At 46.7% G+C, this 15,868-nt stretch overlaps 1 long non-coding RNA gene across 1 annotated transcript; it reads right to left on the bottom strand.

The window, feature by feature from the left end:
* Positions 1-308: 308 nt before the first annotated feature.
* Positions 309-14,265, bottom strand: LOC309519322. Its single transcript, XR_014213796.1, has 3 exons — positions 14,164-14,265; positions 1,845-1,902; positions 309-596 (listed from the first exon to the last, which is right to left on the bottom strand). It is a non-coding gene; the product is annotated as an uncharacterized lncRNA (long non-coding RNA).
* Positions 14,266-15,868: the final 1,603 nt, after the last annotated feature.

Genomic DNA, 15,868 nt, shown 5'->3' with positions numbered 1-15,868 from the left:
GAGCAGGGAAGGACCTCGGGGAGAGAGCTCCAGGACTCTTCCACAGAGACCAGTGGGGAGGGTCCAGGACCTCCGCTGGCCACGCCCACTCTGTGCAGAAGACTTCCGCGCAGGGAGTCTAGGCGGAGACTTGGTGTCAAGGAGTTTTTTGTTGGAAGAAGTTCAGGAAACGCCCACTGACGGATTCTGCCAGCGACTGACACAGCCACAGAGAAAGGGCTGTTCAGCCAGGGAAAGGTTTAGCCAGGGAACGTTGCCTAGAGCATCCGCACCCTCTACGCACAAGCAACCCCAATTCCCTTTACAGATATGTAATGAAGGTGGCAGACGAGCCTCCCTGGGGAGAGCACTCTACCAATGGGGAGCCACCGCAGAAAAGGCCCGTTCTCATGCTGCCACCCTCTGGTCTCCAAAGTCTCTAACTGGAAAAAAAGGAAACAGGAAACGTGCCTTCCCGATCTCCCAGAAGCACACGGGTTTCACCCTGAAAGTTGCATGGGCTGAACATCTGTTGTTACAGAACTAATTAAATCCACATCCAGAATAAGGAAGTGAGGCAGTTGCGCTGGGTTCATTTTGTTTCCATACCTGGAATTCTAATAAAAATTTAAGGTCTTATATATATAATAAATGTTCAAAAATGCACCAATGTCTGGAGCAGCATAGGAAGACCTTCCTGAAACCATTTTGATTCCCTGAAACCATTTTGACTCCCAAACTGACCAAATGTTTTCTCTGCAAGGAGGGAGGGGGTGAGGGAACTTTCCCATTGTCTCAGGAAGTGGGTAATCATAATCTCCATTTCAAAGGAGTGGGCAGACTACCAGGAAAGACAATCAGATAAGGCATTATCAGAAAACCTGCCAGGCAGGAAAAACAACAACACTCAAATTTCTGTTGTAGACCACCTTTTCTGTGATGTAGGTATGATATTTGTGGGGGTGGTGGTCTTGGGTTATACTCCTTCTGTGATGTATGTATGATGTATGGAGGGGTGGTCTTGAGCTCCAGGGCAGGGAATTTAAAATGTCTATATAAGGGCAGACACACCTTTGTTCTAGGTCCTCCTCCGTCCTCCTGCGTGTGAGGGGAGCACCCTGTTGCAACAGCTTTAATAAAGACCAGGCTTACTATCTGCTTTGCTTCTCAATATTCTCTGGTTGGCCTCTGTTAGTTTCTTCTACCAATAGGGAACCTACGCAAGAACTCTATATGGGCTCTTAGATACCCCATAAGGGAAAAGGGGCAGATTTTGTTTACAACAGGATAAAGAAGCAGGATGCATGCATTGTGCCACAACTTTATTTGATTAAGGCAGTGGTTATCCTCTAAGCATGTTATCCTCTAACCATGGGACACCTGCCCTGCTTTATATGTGATGTCAGGTACGGGTGCAAAGGTACAACAAAGAGCTTTAAGTTGGCTCTCCATAGGCACCGCCTTGGGTCAAAGATTGGGGGGAGCAGCAGCATGTTGTGCGCACATCATTGGGAGAAGGTGCGCCGTCGGGAGGAGGCCTTGCCCAGGGCCGTACAGCTTTAATGGCCATGGGTCCTCTTCTCTTACACTCAGGAGAGCCTGCTTTCGATGCTGTGCCATGCTCAGCTCAGCGGTTCGACCTCCTCCCCCTCCCCAATATTGTGAGGACTGAGCCCCCTGCTAAAGAATATTAAGGGGGCTGGGGACACCTCTGCCCCCTAGAGTTAGCGCACCTGAGGCTCTCCATTTTCATTAGCAAGTAAGGCCTGTTGTAAACATTGGGCTATGCTGATACCAAGCCCTCCAGGGCACAGCTGCACTACAGAGTTGCTATACAGGAACTCCAACATGCAGCCCCCACTTGCCTGGAGCAGGGCCTGCAAATTCCTTGACTGCTTTTGCCGGGCTGGGATGGATACTTGCCTGAAAGGAGGATAAGAGAGGCTTGTGAGTGCGTGCTGAGATTATCCTACTTCACGAAAGCAAAATTCACATTCATTGCTACGCCCACATTTGCTTCTGGCCCCACCATCCACTGGCATGTGGCCAATAATAATAATAATTTTATTATTTATACTCCGCCCATCTGGCTCGGTTGCCCCAGCCACTCTGGGCAGCTTCCGACAGATATAAAAGCATACTAAAACACCCAACATTAAAAACTTCCCTATACATGGCTGCCTTCAAATGTCTTCTAAACGTTTTACAGTTATTTATCTCCTTGACATCTGATGGGAGGGCATTCCACAGAGCAGGTGCCACTACCAAGAAGGCCCTCTGCCTAGAAGTTTGTTCAGAAAGGAACGCGGTCCTCAGATGAAAGGGGCTCCCAGTAATGTACATTTACTCAGGCTTTGACATCACCATGTAGGCATCAGCCCCTACAAATTTCATATACACAGGGTGTCCATCTGAGCGAAACCTTGAGAAGCTGTTGCGGTGATTTATAATGTTCATCGTCTCTTCGCAGGCTTGCTGCATTGGGTACGGGCCAGAACAATTTAAAAGAAAATAGGGCCAGCTATCTCTGGCTGGTAAATATCCATTTATAATGGCTAATTATCCTCCTGAACTTTTACAGTTGCGGGTCATGCACGCATCCTGACATACTAAAAAGCAATTGCAGCAAACAGACAGGCCCCCTTGCCACAAAGCAGCAGAAAGCTAAAGATGGGTGTGAAGCCGTTTCACTGGCCTAGTCTCCATCCATATCAGAATCCTGAGGACGTCAGATTGGCCTGTAGCAGTGCAGACTTGAAGGGAAAGAAGGGGACCTTCTCTTTATTCATATTGTAAAGGTAAAGGTAAAGGGACCCCTGACCATGAGGTCCAGTCGCGGATGACTCTGGGGTTGCAGCGCTCATCTCGCTTAGTCATGTGGCCAGTATGACTAAGCCCCTTCTGGAGAACCAGAGCAGTGCACGGAAACACCGTTTACCTTCCCGCTGGAGTGGTACCTATTTATCTACTTGCACTTTGACATGCTTTCGAACTGCTAGGTTGGCAGGAGCAGGGACCGAGCAACAGGAGCTCACCCCATCACGGGGATTCGAACCGCCGACCTTCTGATCAGCAAGGCCTAGACTCTGTGGTTTAACCCACAGCACAACCCGCGTCCCACACAATGCCATACTAAAGAGCAATTGCAGCAAACAGACAAGCCCCCTTGCCACAAAGCAGCAGAATGCTAAAGATGGGTGTGAAGCCGTTTCACTGGCCCAGTCTCCATCCACATCAGAATCCTGAGGAGGTCAGATTGGCTTGTAACAGTGCAGACTCGCAGGGAAAGGAGGGGACCTTCTCTTTATTCATACTGTACAGAAGAGCATTCAGTCACTACTGTATGGAATTGTGCTGCCTTGACCCAAGTGTGCAAATTCAGATAGAAATAAGCCCGAGATGACTGCATGATCAATGCAAGATGTTCTCATCTTAATTTGCATGGTGAAAACCTGGAATCCCAAACGCTGCCCATGGCTAAGAGCCATATTCAATACACGTCTTACAAATCCATCACATTCGAACATCTGCTCAAGAGAGCAATATGCATAGCATTAGTATCAAAAGGAAGACGTTTTAAGTTTGGAAGAGAAGGGCAGCGTCATTTCAAGAGCTGGAACCACACACAAACTTCTAAGGCCCATCATTTTCTAGTAAGTGAAATATTCTGGTCCCCATCCACCCTCCTCTGGTACAGGGAAGATGCAACAAAATTAACTCCTGCCCACCCCCATCAAAGGCTGCCAGCCTAAACGAAACATGACAGATACAGAGAATGTTCCATTTATTATTGAATGCTTGCAATAAATATTTGCATGATCTGACATGGGGAAGCAGGACGCTGGTGTGAAAACTCATTTCTTGGCAGATTACATGGAATTGGGATTTTGTATCTGAGGTTTAGGTTTTTTTGCAAGCAGGTGGTGTGGCGATCAGCCTTGCCCTGTTCACATGTTATCCACATGTACATCAGGCAAGTGTAGAAGGAAGAGCAGGACCATGCCATAACCCTGCTCTCGGCATTGCATGTGACCATCCTGCCACGGTGATGCCTGTCGCAGTCGTGTGGGGGACATACAGGGGTCCAGCTGCTGTTGAGACATGGGCACAGTTATGTATTCAGTGGTCTGTGTTCGCCTGAACTTGAGTCTGGACTAAGGATTCTGAGCCCCTGTGTTCTGATTCGATACGTGATATCCTATCACAGAACATTTCAGGATTTGGGCCTCTGCCATTGGCCCTTGAACTCTATGTCATGATTTGCAGCTTAGAAGTTTAGACAGCCATCGCGTTGGGAGTGGGAGTGGCCCAGGCCTTCAGAAATGTATATAAGCAGTTGCTTTTCTCCTTGTCCAGTTCTGCTAGTTCAATGATGGTTCTTGCTGTTTTCACTATGTCTTGCCTCGTGGGGACCCACCTACACTTCAGGCACCCAAGGGCGTATGAAGGGGGGTGGGGGCAGCGTCCCCCGGGTGCCACCCTGGAAGGGGTGACAAGATGGCCCGCTGCCTACCCCCAGCTGTAGAGCGGCCGAGGCCCGTATAGGTAAGATGCCATGTGTGGCATCTGTACAGGCGTCGCACGTGTGCCCCCCCACCCCGAGTGCCGGAGAGCCTTCGCCCCTGCAGGCACCCATTTGCATTTGTTGCAGTGAACATGCAGACATCATTGTTACCCTGTTTCCCCGAAAATAAGACAGTGTCTTATATTAACTTTTGCTCCCAAAGATGCGCTAGGTCTTATTTTCAGGGGATGTCTTATTTTTCCATGAAGAAGAATACACTACACATATTCTGGGGAGGTCTTAGGTTCGGGGAGATCTTATTTTTTGGGGGGGTGCCTTATATTACAGCGAGAAGCAAGTCTGGATGTAGGTCTTATTTTCAGGGGATGTCTTACTTTCGGGGAAACAGGGTATTGTAACTTTTAAACTGTTTTTCATAGTATATTTTAATGTTGTCACCTGCCCTGGGATCCTAGGGTGAAGGGCAGGTAAAAAATACATAAAGAATACAGTGGTACCTTGGAAGTTGAACGGCTTGGCTCCCGTACAAATTGGCTCCCAAACACCGCAAACCTGAGTATGTTCTAGTTTGTGAACATTTTCTGGAAGCTGAATGTCTAATCGGCTTCCACAGCTTCCAATTGAGTGCAGGAAGCTCCTGCAACCAATTGGAAGCTACACCTTGGTATTCTAACCATTTTGGGAGTCGAATGGACTCCTGGAACGGGTTACATTTGAGAACCAAGGTACCACTGTAAAAGGGAAAACAAACATACATACACATCTCACTTTTTCCTCCAAGGGGTCAATTCGTCCCCACAACAACCCTGTGAGGTAGTTTAGCATGAGACACAGTAACTGGCCCAAAGTCACCCAGTGAGCTTCACGGTCGAGTGGGGATTTGAACCAGGTACTAGTCTTGCATTCTAACACTACACCACACAGGCTCTTTTTACTGTTCTCGTGTTGCCACCCTCCAGATTTCTCTTGGAGAAGGCACACAAAGAAGGGCCTGAGAGGATGATTGCAGGGCCAGGTCAGTTCATATGGGGAGAAGTGATCCCTGAGATGTTAAGTTGTAGGTGAACATATTAGACGACACAGTGACTCTTCAAACAGCTCTTGTTTATTCACAGGCCAGAACAGAACTGGGCTGAAGGGTTCAGCCAACCTGCTTATATAGAGCTCAACTACAAAGCAACAGTAACAACTTCCTGTAACTATCCAATCACTGAATGTCACTTTCAGTTCCTTATTTGCATATGTGGACCTGAGTGAAAACTATCTACAGTATCCCCCTGCTGGCCCAGGGTGAGAACTTCAGTACATAACATGAGATATTGTGGTCCTGAAGCATTTAAGGTTTCATAGGTCAAAACAAGCACTTTGAATTGGGCCCAGAAACTAATTGGTAGCTGGTGCAGTCGGGCTGCAATTGATGTAATATGCTCAAATCGTCTTGCCCCTGTGAGCTACCTGGCTGCTGAATTCTGCACCAGCTGAAGATTTTTGCCTTCCCTTTCAAGCATTTAGTCCCCAATCCTGAGCTATAAATTCTGTTTAAAGACTGAAATCTTTCAGACTCCTGGCCTGTAAATGTTTGGGTAGCCTTGGAAAGTCTAAGAGGAGCACCTGACTAAAGAGGACAACTGCAGTGTGAGGGCAAACCAAACTCCCTTCTCTTTCAACACAGCTCTAATTCTCTGAACAATCCAGTGTTCACCCATTAATTTTTAGGTAATGGATGACTGGAACGGGTTTGAAGGTGCCTCGCTTTGCTATATTACATTAATAAAGCACAGCAAAGGGATTCGTTTTTTTATTGCTGAAAGGTTTCTCAAGATAGAGGGCTTATGTGCTTCATCCTTAACATAAATTTCACTCTGTATTACTCATGAATTACAGACAGCTTAATGCCAATCTGTCACACCCTGTAGGAGAAGCAAATTCCTCGCATCAATATAATTGGGAAAGCTGTAAATAAAAGCAGGGGGAGGCTGGAGGGAGGAAGTGCACTGGTGACGAAAGAAGGTGCAATTGACAGACCATCCCATTCATGCCCTTCTCTCATTGGGTGTGAAGCTTTACAAGAGAGTGTTTCAATGGGAACAGACTTTCAAATGGAAAGCCAGGGCCCCACTCAACCAAATGAGCAACACAGCCCCCCAATTAATAATAATAATAATTCATTATTTATACCCCACCCATCTGGCTGGGTTTCCCTAGCCACTCTGGGCAGCTCTAAACAGAATATTAAAAACACAATAAAACATCAAACATTAAAAACTTCCCTAAACAGGGCTGCCTTCAGATGTCTTCTAAAAGTCAGAGAATCGCTTATTTCCTTGACATCTGATGGGAGGGCGTTCCACAAGGTGGGCGCCACTACCAAGGAGGCCCTCTGCCTGGTTCCCTGTAGCTTTGCTTCTTGCTGTGAGGGAACCACTAGTAGGCCCTCAGCGCTGGACCTCAGGGTCTGGGCTGATTGATGGGGGTGGAGACACTCCTTCAGGTATACTGGGCCAAGGCAGTTTAGGGTAGGCATAGGCAAACTTGGACCTCCATGTGTTTTGGGACTACAATTCCCATCATCCCTGACCACTGGTCCTGTTAGCTAGGGATCATGGGAGTTGTAGTCCCAAAACATCTGGAGGGCCGAGTTTGCCTGTGCCTGGTTTAGTGCTTTAAAGGTCAGCACCAACAAATGCAACCAAATTGGCTCCCCACATGTTGAAGTAAGTGAAGTAACACATATTACCATCTGAAGGGACTTGAAATGTGCTCTTTCTTCCTTTCTTTCTCCCCAGCCCTGGGGTGGGTGGGTGGAGCTGATCTGGGGGAGAAAGAAAGTTGTGAATAGAGGGGCACTCGCTCAAATATCCCAACATGCCCCACAGGCCTAAAATGGTTGGCAATCCCGGATGAAGTGCCATTTCCAGATGCATTTCTTTAATTTAAAGCCAGGATAAGAACAAGAAGAACTTGTCGGCTGCAAAAAATGCAAATTTAATCATCAGTGTTCAGAAGCCTGGGCCTCAGATTGTTAGCTTAAATTTAAAAACCACCGCTATTTTCAAATATATAGCTTCAAGTGGACAGATGATTTAATCCAAACACATGCAAAAGGGAGCTTGTTCCCAGCCATTCTCTGAATTTATTTCAGAGCTGGCATTTCATATACAACCTACTCTGCGCTCTTATTAACCAGCTATAAATAAAACATTAAAAAATCCTCTCCGCTTTGGCAATTTCTTGCCGTCCATCAACTCTCGCCTGTGATGTTATTAAAATCCATTTTGAAACAAAACAGACACAGCACTTGGGTGTTCCATTGACACTCCCACCTCACAGGAACAACTTCTATTCTCAGTAGTATTAATTACTCAGTTCTCACTCTCCGCATTCACAGCTTCTATTTTCAATCATGAAAGAAACTTTCCCTGGTCTAATCAGCCAATGGCAATTCTGCTAGGGCTGGCCGTGGTGGTGGTGGTGGGGAGATAAACTTTCAGCGTCCTAGGAAAGGAATATAGGAAGCTGGCTTAAACTGAGCCAAATAATTGGTCCACGTAGCTCACAAATGTTTACACTGACTGGCAGTGGCTCCACACGGTTTCAGGTAGGGATTATAATATTATAGAACACAACATCCTCAAATAATAATTTGCCACATAGATATATCCAGCAAAGTATCAAAGTGGATAACTAACCAATGTACAGCGCAAACATGAAAAAGGAAGATTTTTAAAAAGGTCCAAAAGATTGTTTAAAAAACAAAACAAAACTCTCCACCTGGCACCTAAATGGCCAAGAGGAAGCCACAAGTCAAGTCTCTTTGCAGAACGCATGCCACTGCCAGGGGGTCACCACCAAGCAGACCCTGTTCCATAGCTTTGGGAAATGACAGTAACTTTGTCAAGGACTGTTTAGATCACTCAAGACATATACGGCCTTGGCCCAGTATACCTGAAGGAGCGTCTCCACCCCCATCGTATAGCCCAGACACTGAGGTCCAGCTCCAAGGGCCTTCTGGCTGTTCCCCCACTGCGAGAAGTGAGGTTACAGGGAACCAGGCAGAGGGCCTTCACAGTAGTGGCACCTGCCATGTAGAACGCCCTCCCATCAGATGTCAAGGAAATAAGCAATTATCTGACTTTTAGAAGACTTCTGAAGGCAGCCCTGTTTAGGGATGTTTTTAATGTTTGATGTTTTATTGTGTTTTTAATATTCTGTTGGGAGCTGCCCAGAGTGGCTGGGGGAACCCAGCCAGATGGGTGGGGTATAGATAATAAATTATCATTATCATCATTATCATTATCATCATCTCACAACTGTATGACCTGTTGTTCCTGCTATCCAGAAGTCCAGTGGTTCTGGGTCAAATATCTGTTACAATTTCTGCAGAAAGGTCCCTGTCTCCAGCTTCGTAGAGCTGCCCAATCAGCATGAAATGGGATCTTTTCAGCCACGGAGAATAACTCTTCTGGCCATTTGTGTTGGTTGGAGCCAAGAGGGGTGAAAGGAGGTGAGTCAGCCATTGAGGATTGTCTCCTAGATTGTCACTCTGGGGAAGGTGCACAAGAAAAGCACTGAGGAGTTGTTCAGATGCTGAGCTACAGCCGATCTCCTAGATTTCTCCTTCCAGGAAGCTGCAAAACCTTCTGGCTCACCTGCTAGCTTCACTGCTTATGCCAGGGGTCCTCAAACTATGGTCCACTGGCCAGATCCAGCTGCCAGGGTCCTGAACCCGGCCTGCCCGCTGCCTTTCACCCTTCCCTTTCCCACCCTCCCGTCTTAAGCAAAGAGTTCACAATGCTGGCCTTGGCGAGTATCCTATAAGAAGCACTCCTCGCGCCCCTGGCTGAGGAAGAAGGCAGCAGCCGAGACTTCCGGTCTACTGCAGAGGCTATGGCGGCGGGCTTTGTGTCGTCAGAGTAAAGGACGACACAGGTCCGGCAATTTAGGGGTTGAGGGTGCTGCCAGGGTGGGGACGCTGGCCGAGGAAGAAGGCAGAAGCCCCACTGCTTCCACCTCCAGCTTAGCATTCGCTTGGTCTGGTGCTGGCGCCGCTCTTCCTCGCCAGCAGGAGTCACTCTTTCCCACTTCCATTGGTCTCAGTGGTGGCAACAGCAGGGAGGGTCCAACTGGGAGATCAAGGGGCGTTGGTATTTTACAGTTGGTTCCTCTCCCTGCCTCTCTCTTTGCCAGGGCGTTCCTTAAACCCCAGGATCAGCAAGAGTACCAGAGCTCTGTGCGGCAGGCGAAGGTCGCACCCTTGACTTTTGTGCGTGCCCAGGAAATCAGCGAGTGAGGTTTTTGTTTTTTTATGTGTGGGGGGTTTTTCTCCCCTGAGGTGGGGGAATTTCTGCTGCCAAGGTGCGACTCTTCCTCAGTGTACATCCCACGCGCCGCTCTTTGGCATTGCTAAGGCCGCTTTCTGGAAAGCAAGTACGTTTCCGAGCACAATTCAAAGTGCTGGTGTTGACCTTTAAAGCCCTAAACGGCCTCGGCTCAGTATACCTAAAGGAGCGTCTCCACCCCCATCGTTCTGCCCGGACGCTGAGGTCCAGCTCCGAGGGCCTTCTGGCGGTTCCCTCATTGTGAGAAGCAAAGCTACAGGGAACCAGTTAGAGGGCCTTCTCGGTAGTGGCGCCCGCCCTGTGGAACGCCCTCCCATCAGATGTCAAAGTGATAAATAACTACCTGACATTTAGAAGACATCTTAAGACAGCACTGTTCAGGGAAGTTTTTAATCTGTGATATTTTACTGTATTTTTTGTCTTTGTTGGAAGCTGCCCAGAGTGGCTGGGGAAACCCAGCCAGATGGGCGGGGTACAAATAATAAATAATTATAATTATAATTATAATTACTATTATTATTATTATTATTATTATTATTATTATTATTATTATTATATTCTAAAGCTCTCTCTGCCCTCCCATTGAGGAGGAAGGACCTTCGTAATAAATGGGAAATGACTGCAGTGTTGGCAAAAGTCTTGACAGTGCTGCTAAGATAAAAGCACTAGCTTTCTTTTCTTTTAAAATAAAGGCAAGGGACATGAGCGCAGATGTAGGAGCTCATCTGTGTTTATTATCCCTGACTAGGTTTGGAAATCGTTGTTTCTGTCGTACTTCTGAGCTGCAGAAGTTTATAATGCAACTTGCAAAGAGAAATGCACAATGTTATCAATATCAGTGTTATCAATATAAATGGAAGAAGCTACATTAGTGTTGCTCATATGGTATTGTCGTGGTGTTTACTTTTGGGGTGATTGCGAAGTGGAATTCTTAGTGTTTGAGGTAGCGTTTAATGTTTTAAGCCTTGCATCACTTGCTACGACTAGCAGTGACAAATATGGAACCGGATATTGACCAGCTCATTAGCCAAAAGCAGGCCCATACTTCCCATTGAAATACTTATAAGTTTATGTTGATTAAAACTGTTCTTCATTTTAAATATTGTGTTGTTTTTCTTGTTATTTTGTGCACTACAAATAAAAGATGTGCAGTATGCATAGGAATTCGTTCATATTTTTTTCAAACCCCAACAGTGTCTGAGGGACAGTGAACTGGCCCCTTGTTTAAAAAGTCTGAGGACCCCTGGTTTAGGCCAACCATTTGTTTCCCCTCAGCTTTCATCTCAAGCTGAGTCTGGGGGTGTCTTCACCACCAGCTCATTAAAGAAACATCTTCCAGCTATTAGGAGCCATTGACTGAGCATCAGCTGCCCATTGGCAAGCAATCACATTGAACAAAAGGGAGATCCGCCTCACCACTTGATGAGATGGTATTTTCAAAAGGGGGAAGAGAGGTATTGTCAAGACTGTGGGGAATATCTAATAGTGTTTGTCTTTTTTACTTTACACAAAATGAGCCTCTAGTGCAAGGAAATGTTGATTACTTATTGCTCTTTGAAGGCTGTTTGGCTAATTTTATTTAAATGACTACCCACTGCCAGGCTCCATTAATGGATTTTATTGATGTTTTTTGTGTGTTCTATTTTACCCCAAAGTCAACTTTGCAGAAGCATTATATGAATCAGCTATCTGCAATGTGTGTGTGTTTTACAATTACTAATTTGTTGCAGATGTTCAGAGTCACAACCTCTATAATAATACCTAGTGTTATGGGGCCACTACCTTTTTAAAGGTAGTGGCTTTATCCCGATGTATATATTTTTATATGCAATTTTGCCTAATATGACGAATGTTGGGATGCTATGTATGCATTCTTTACACTAGTACATTCATTTTGTAGATATTACTATACATGTGTTTGCGTGCTATTTTTCTTTATATCCATATTTTTGCAAAGTGGTTTCCTCTGACACAATGCATTTTTGTTCATTATTTTGAGGAAATGGTCTGTTTTTATGCATATTTGACCCAAATACATGCACTTTTGGACACATTCCTTGGCTGGAGAACTGGATTGCAAAATTCAGAGAAGTGTGAATTTCAAAAGATGGCTGTTTTGGGGTTTGTTCACTGTTTCAGAAAGAGTGAACAAGGTAAGTTCAGGTTTAAATATGAACCGGATCCAATTCCTCCCTCATCCTGACTAACAGAAGAAGAGGTCAATCAGAGCATACTTTGCCTAGGGACTTCCCCACAGGCTTCCAATTGCTCTGAGAGAGGTCTTGCATACATGTGGAACATACTAAGAAGAGTCTCCCAGATCACGCCAATGGGCCATTTGATCAAGCACCTGCCATTGAATTCTACTCAATATTGATCCAGAGTAGATGCCAATGTACAGTGGTACCTCAGGTTACAGACACTTCAGGTTACAGACGCTTCAGGTTACAGACTCCGCTAACCCCGAAATAGTACCTCGCGTTAAGAACTTTGCTTCAGAATGAGAACAGAAATTGTGCTCTGGTGGCGCAGCGGCAGCAAGAGGCCCCATTAGCTAAAGTGGTGCTTCAGGATAAGAACAGTTTCAGGTTAAGAACGGACCTCCGGAACGAAGTAAGTACTTTACCCGAGGTACCACTGTATAGTAAAAACTTAAACATGTTGCAGGATTCCCAAAAAATAGACCAGAGGCAATTACAGTGGACACACAGGTTGCAAACATGATCTGTGCGGGAGGCATGTTCACAACCCGCAGCGTTTGCAACCCGCAGCACCGCGTCTGCACAGGTTGCAGTTCGGCTCTTCTGCGCATGTGTGACTGCTGAAACCCGGAAGTAACCCGTTCCGGTACTTCCGGGTTTCGGCGGGTCCATAACCAAAAAAAACGCAAGCTGGAGCATCTGGAACCCGAGGTATGACTGTATATTTCATCCAGCAGAGCTTTTCTGCTACTGAAAGGAGAGACACTTGGCTCGGGTGCGCTACAGACCTCGCGGTGAGTGCCGCCTGGCATTTTGTCACCCCCTTCAGGGGTGACACCCAGGGCAGCTGGCACCCACCGCACCCCCCTTCCTCCACCCCTGCCAGAAGAGAAAGTGAAACCCAGGCTCCTTCTGGCCTTGTGCTGCTCCCAGGGGGTTACCGTGCGGCATGGTCCAAGTCCAGTCCAAGGTCGAGGGCATGGTATGGGGGTTGTCCATCAAGGCTGAAGTGGGGTCCAAGGCAAGGAGTCAGGGGTGGTCAGGAACTCTGGCAGAAGAGCAGGACAGGGTGCCGGCAGGAACAGGTTACCAACAATGTTGCTCCCGCAACCTGGGACTGGGCTGGCTGGCTTTTATCTGCCCCAAGGCATAGGGCATCCTGGTCCACAGGTGACTCGCCTCTCCTGGCCTGGAGGCGAGCACGCCTCCTGCAAGAATTTAGTTCTCTCTGCCCTGAACCTCTGCAGCTCAGGAGAGGCTGGAGGGTTACTGGACCCAGAGGCAACCTCACCTTCCCCTGACGGGGCTGAGAGTGGAGCACCTGCAGGCAATGGGTCCTCCATCACCTCAGGAGCCAGAGCAGACTCAGCTGGTGTCTGTTCCTGAGGATCCGGCACAGGTGAGGGCCCTTCAGGTTCAAGCCCCAGCCCCAGCCCAGCTGGTTCTGGAGGCAGGGACTCCTGTGCAGGCTGGGATTCCTCAGGTTCAGCCTCTGAATCCAATTCCCAGGCCATCACAGGCCTCTTTTTATAGTCAGCTTGACCTTGACAGACGAGATAAGAGAACCAGTTTAAGCCAGCTGTACTCAGCTTCTCTGAAGGAATAACCTGAACATCACGAACGTTTTGCTCGTTTCTTTCACACAGAGAAGCTTCCAAAACCTTCTTGAATTAATTAGAATAGGAAAGATCTCTACACATCAGATCAATACTTTCTGCACTAAGAAATGCAAACTGACAGCATCCTGTTCTTGCAGTGGCCAACCAGAGGCACCAATGGGAAGCTTGCAAGCAGGACATGATCATGAGAGCACTTGCCCCTCCGGTAGTTTCTGGCAAATGGGATTCAGAGGCACTGCTGCCTCCCACTGTGGAGTGAGAACAAAACCGTTGTGGCTAGTAGCCACAGATAGCCTTCTCCTCCATGATTTTGTCTAATCCTCTTTCAAAACCATCCATGGATGGTTTCTAATGCTCCGAGCTGGAGGAGGAACACCAAATGGATGCTTCCTTGCACCAGCGTTAGCATCCTCGAAACATAATTGATTAATCCTCCTTCACGTTACTTTGTTTTCATTATAGAGCAATTCAAGCAAGCCGTAATAACCAGAGTACAATACCTTGTGTGAGTCAACCAAGCGGCACATTCAAAGTTGAAAGATATGCTAATGACCCACTTGAGGAGGAGAGAATTTGTTCTTCTGAAAACTTTTTTTTTCCTTCTCCAGCTACAAAAAAACAAAAACAAAAATATCTTCTTGGTGCAATAAACATTTGTCAACAAGAAGATGCCTAGGGAAATCGCACGGCTCTAACATTAACCAAATTAGATGTGTGTTTGTTTGTTTGTTTGTTTGTTTGTTTTGTAAAATGCGAAACAAGTAGCAGACCTGCCTAATTAACCATTTTGCAAACAACCGATAAAGAAAAGATTGGGACTCGTTCGTTGGAAACACTGCCTTTTTAAAGGATAAATAAAACAATGGAAATAACACCGATTAGGAAGGGATCAAAAGTAAACACTCCAGAATATTAAAAGGTCTTGAGCATGTGGCTCTGAGCAGCAAAGAGTTGCGGCGAAGAGACTTCATGAGAATGTAAGGGGAGCTTGCTGGATCAGATGAAAAGGTCCATGTAGCCATTAATTAGCCTTACCCCCCATGAATTTATCTCTGAGGACATAAGAAATCACCATCCTTTTATCAACTATTGTTCAAACACTGCCCCATCATCTTGGCCTGTCTACTAGTTACCTCCCCCTTTAGGTGCTTGAGAAGATCAGGGCGACTGTGGCGAATCCCAGAAGATGCCAATTATCTAGACTCAGTTTGAAGCCTGGTTTTAGGACCAAATGGGTCTCAGCAGCCTTGATGGATGACTTTTAAAAAGAAAGAGGTAAGCGGAAGTCCAGCCCTGCTTCTTCTGCTTGATCTTTCTGTGGCTTTTGATACCTTCACCCAGGACCATGCTGAACTTCCCTGAAGCCCAGGGAGGGAGTCTTGCTAAATTAAAGTTATAAACTCAAACCAAAGAAGGAGCAGATCCCTGGCAGGGCCTCCGAGGCCCAGGGCAAGTATACCCAGCTCCCCCTTCTACACGGGTCTTCCTATGACCACAGTTAATTGCTTGTTCTGGATGATGTTGCAGGAGCAAGTACATGGCCTTAGGGTGTTCCTGGAGTCATCTCTGTCATTCTCCAAATGACCACAGTGGCTGGGAGCACTGTTTAGCAGCTGCAGTTAGCATGGTAGCTGCAGCCATTCCTGGACAAGGGATCACATAGCCTCAGTGGCCCAGATTGATAACTACAATGTGCTATATTTGGGGCTGCCATTGAGGCTTGTCCAGAAGATTCAGCTAGTGTAGAAACAGAAGCCAAATTTGAGAAGCTGGTCACCATATAACACCACTGCTGAGCAGTGGAGGCCAGACCATTAGGGTGAATGGGACACACACACACACACACACACACACACACACACACCGCCAACTTCATCCAACCTCAGCCTCATGCTTCATATCCGTCAACTGCCCTGGAAAAACAGGGCATCTCATTTTTTTTTCATGAGAGGACAGCAGTCAAAAAGGTGCTTACAATTTTGGCTGCACTTTTTTCAGGCGTGGTGCCCCAAAACACACATTTTGGGGTGCCCAGTCATCTGCTCTATAACTACCCAGGGCAGGTTTTTTTTTTAAAAAAAAAGAATTTTGCTGTGTCCGTTTTGAGAACTTCCTTCCATTTGGACATCCAGCAAGCAACTACAGCACTAGGCTTTAGAACAGGGGTGTGGAACCATTATTTTCTTTTTGAGGGCCTCATTCCCT

Source organism: Podarcis vaucheri (assembly GCF_965113315.1).
Source record: "Podarcis vaucheri genome assembly, chromosome: 14".
Lineage (NCBI taxonomy): Eukaryota > Metazoa > Chordata > Lepidosauria > Squamata > Lacertidae > Podarcis > Podarcis vaucheri.
The sequence above is the reverse complement of the archived record's forward strand: the minus strand, read 5'-3'. Positions and strand labels throughout refer to the sequence as shown.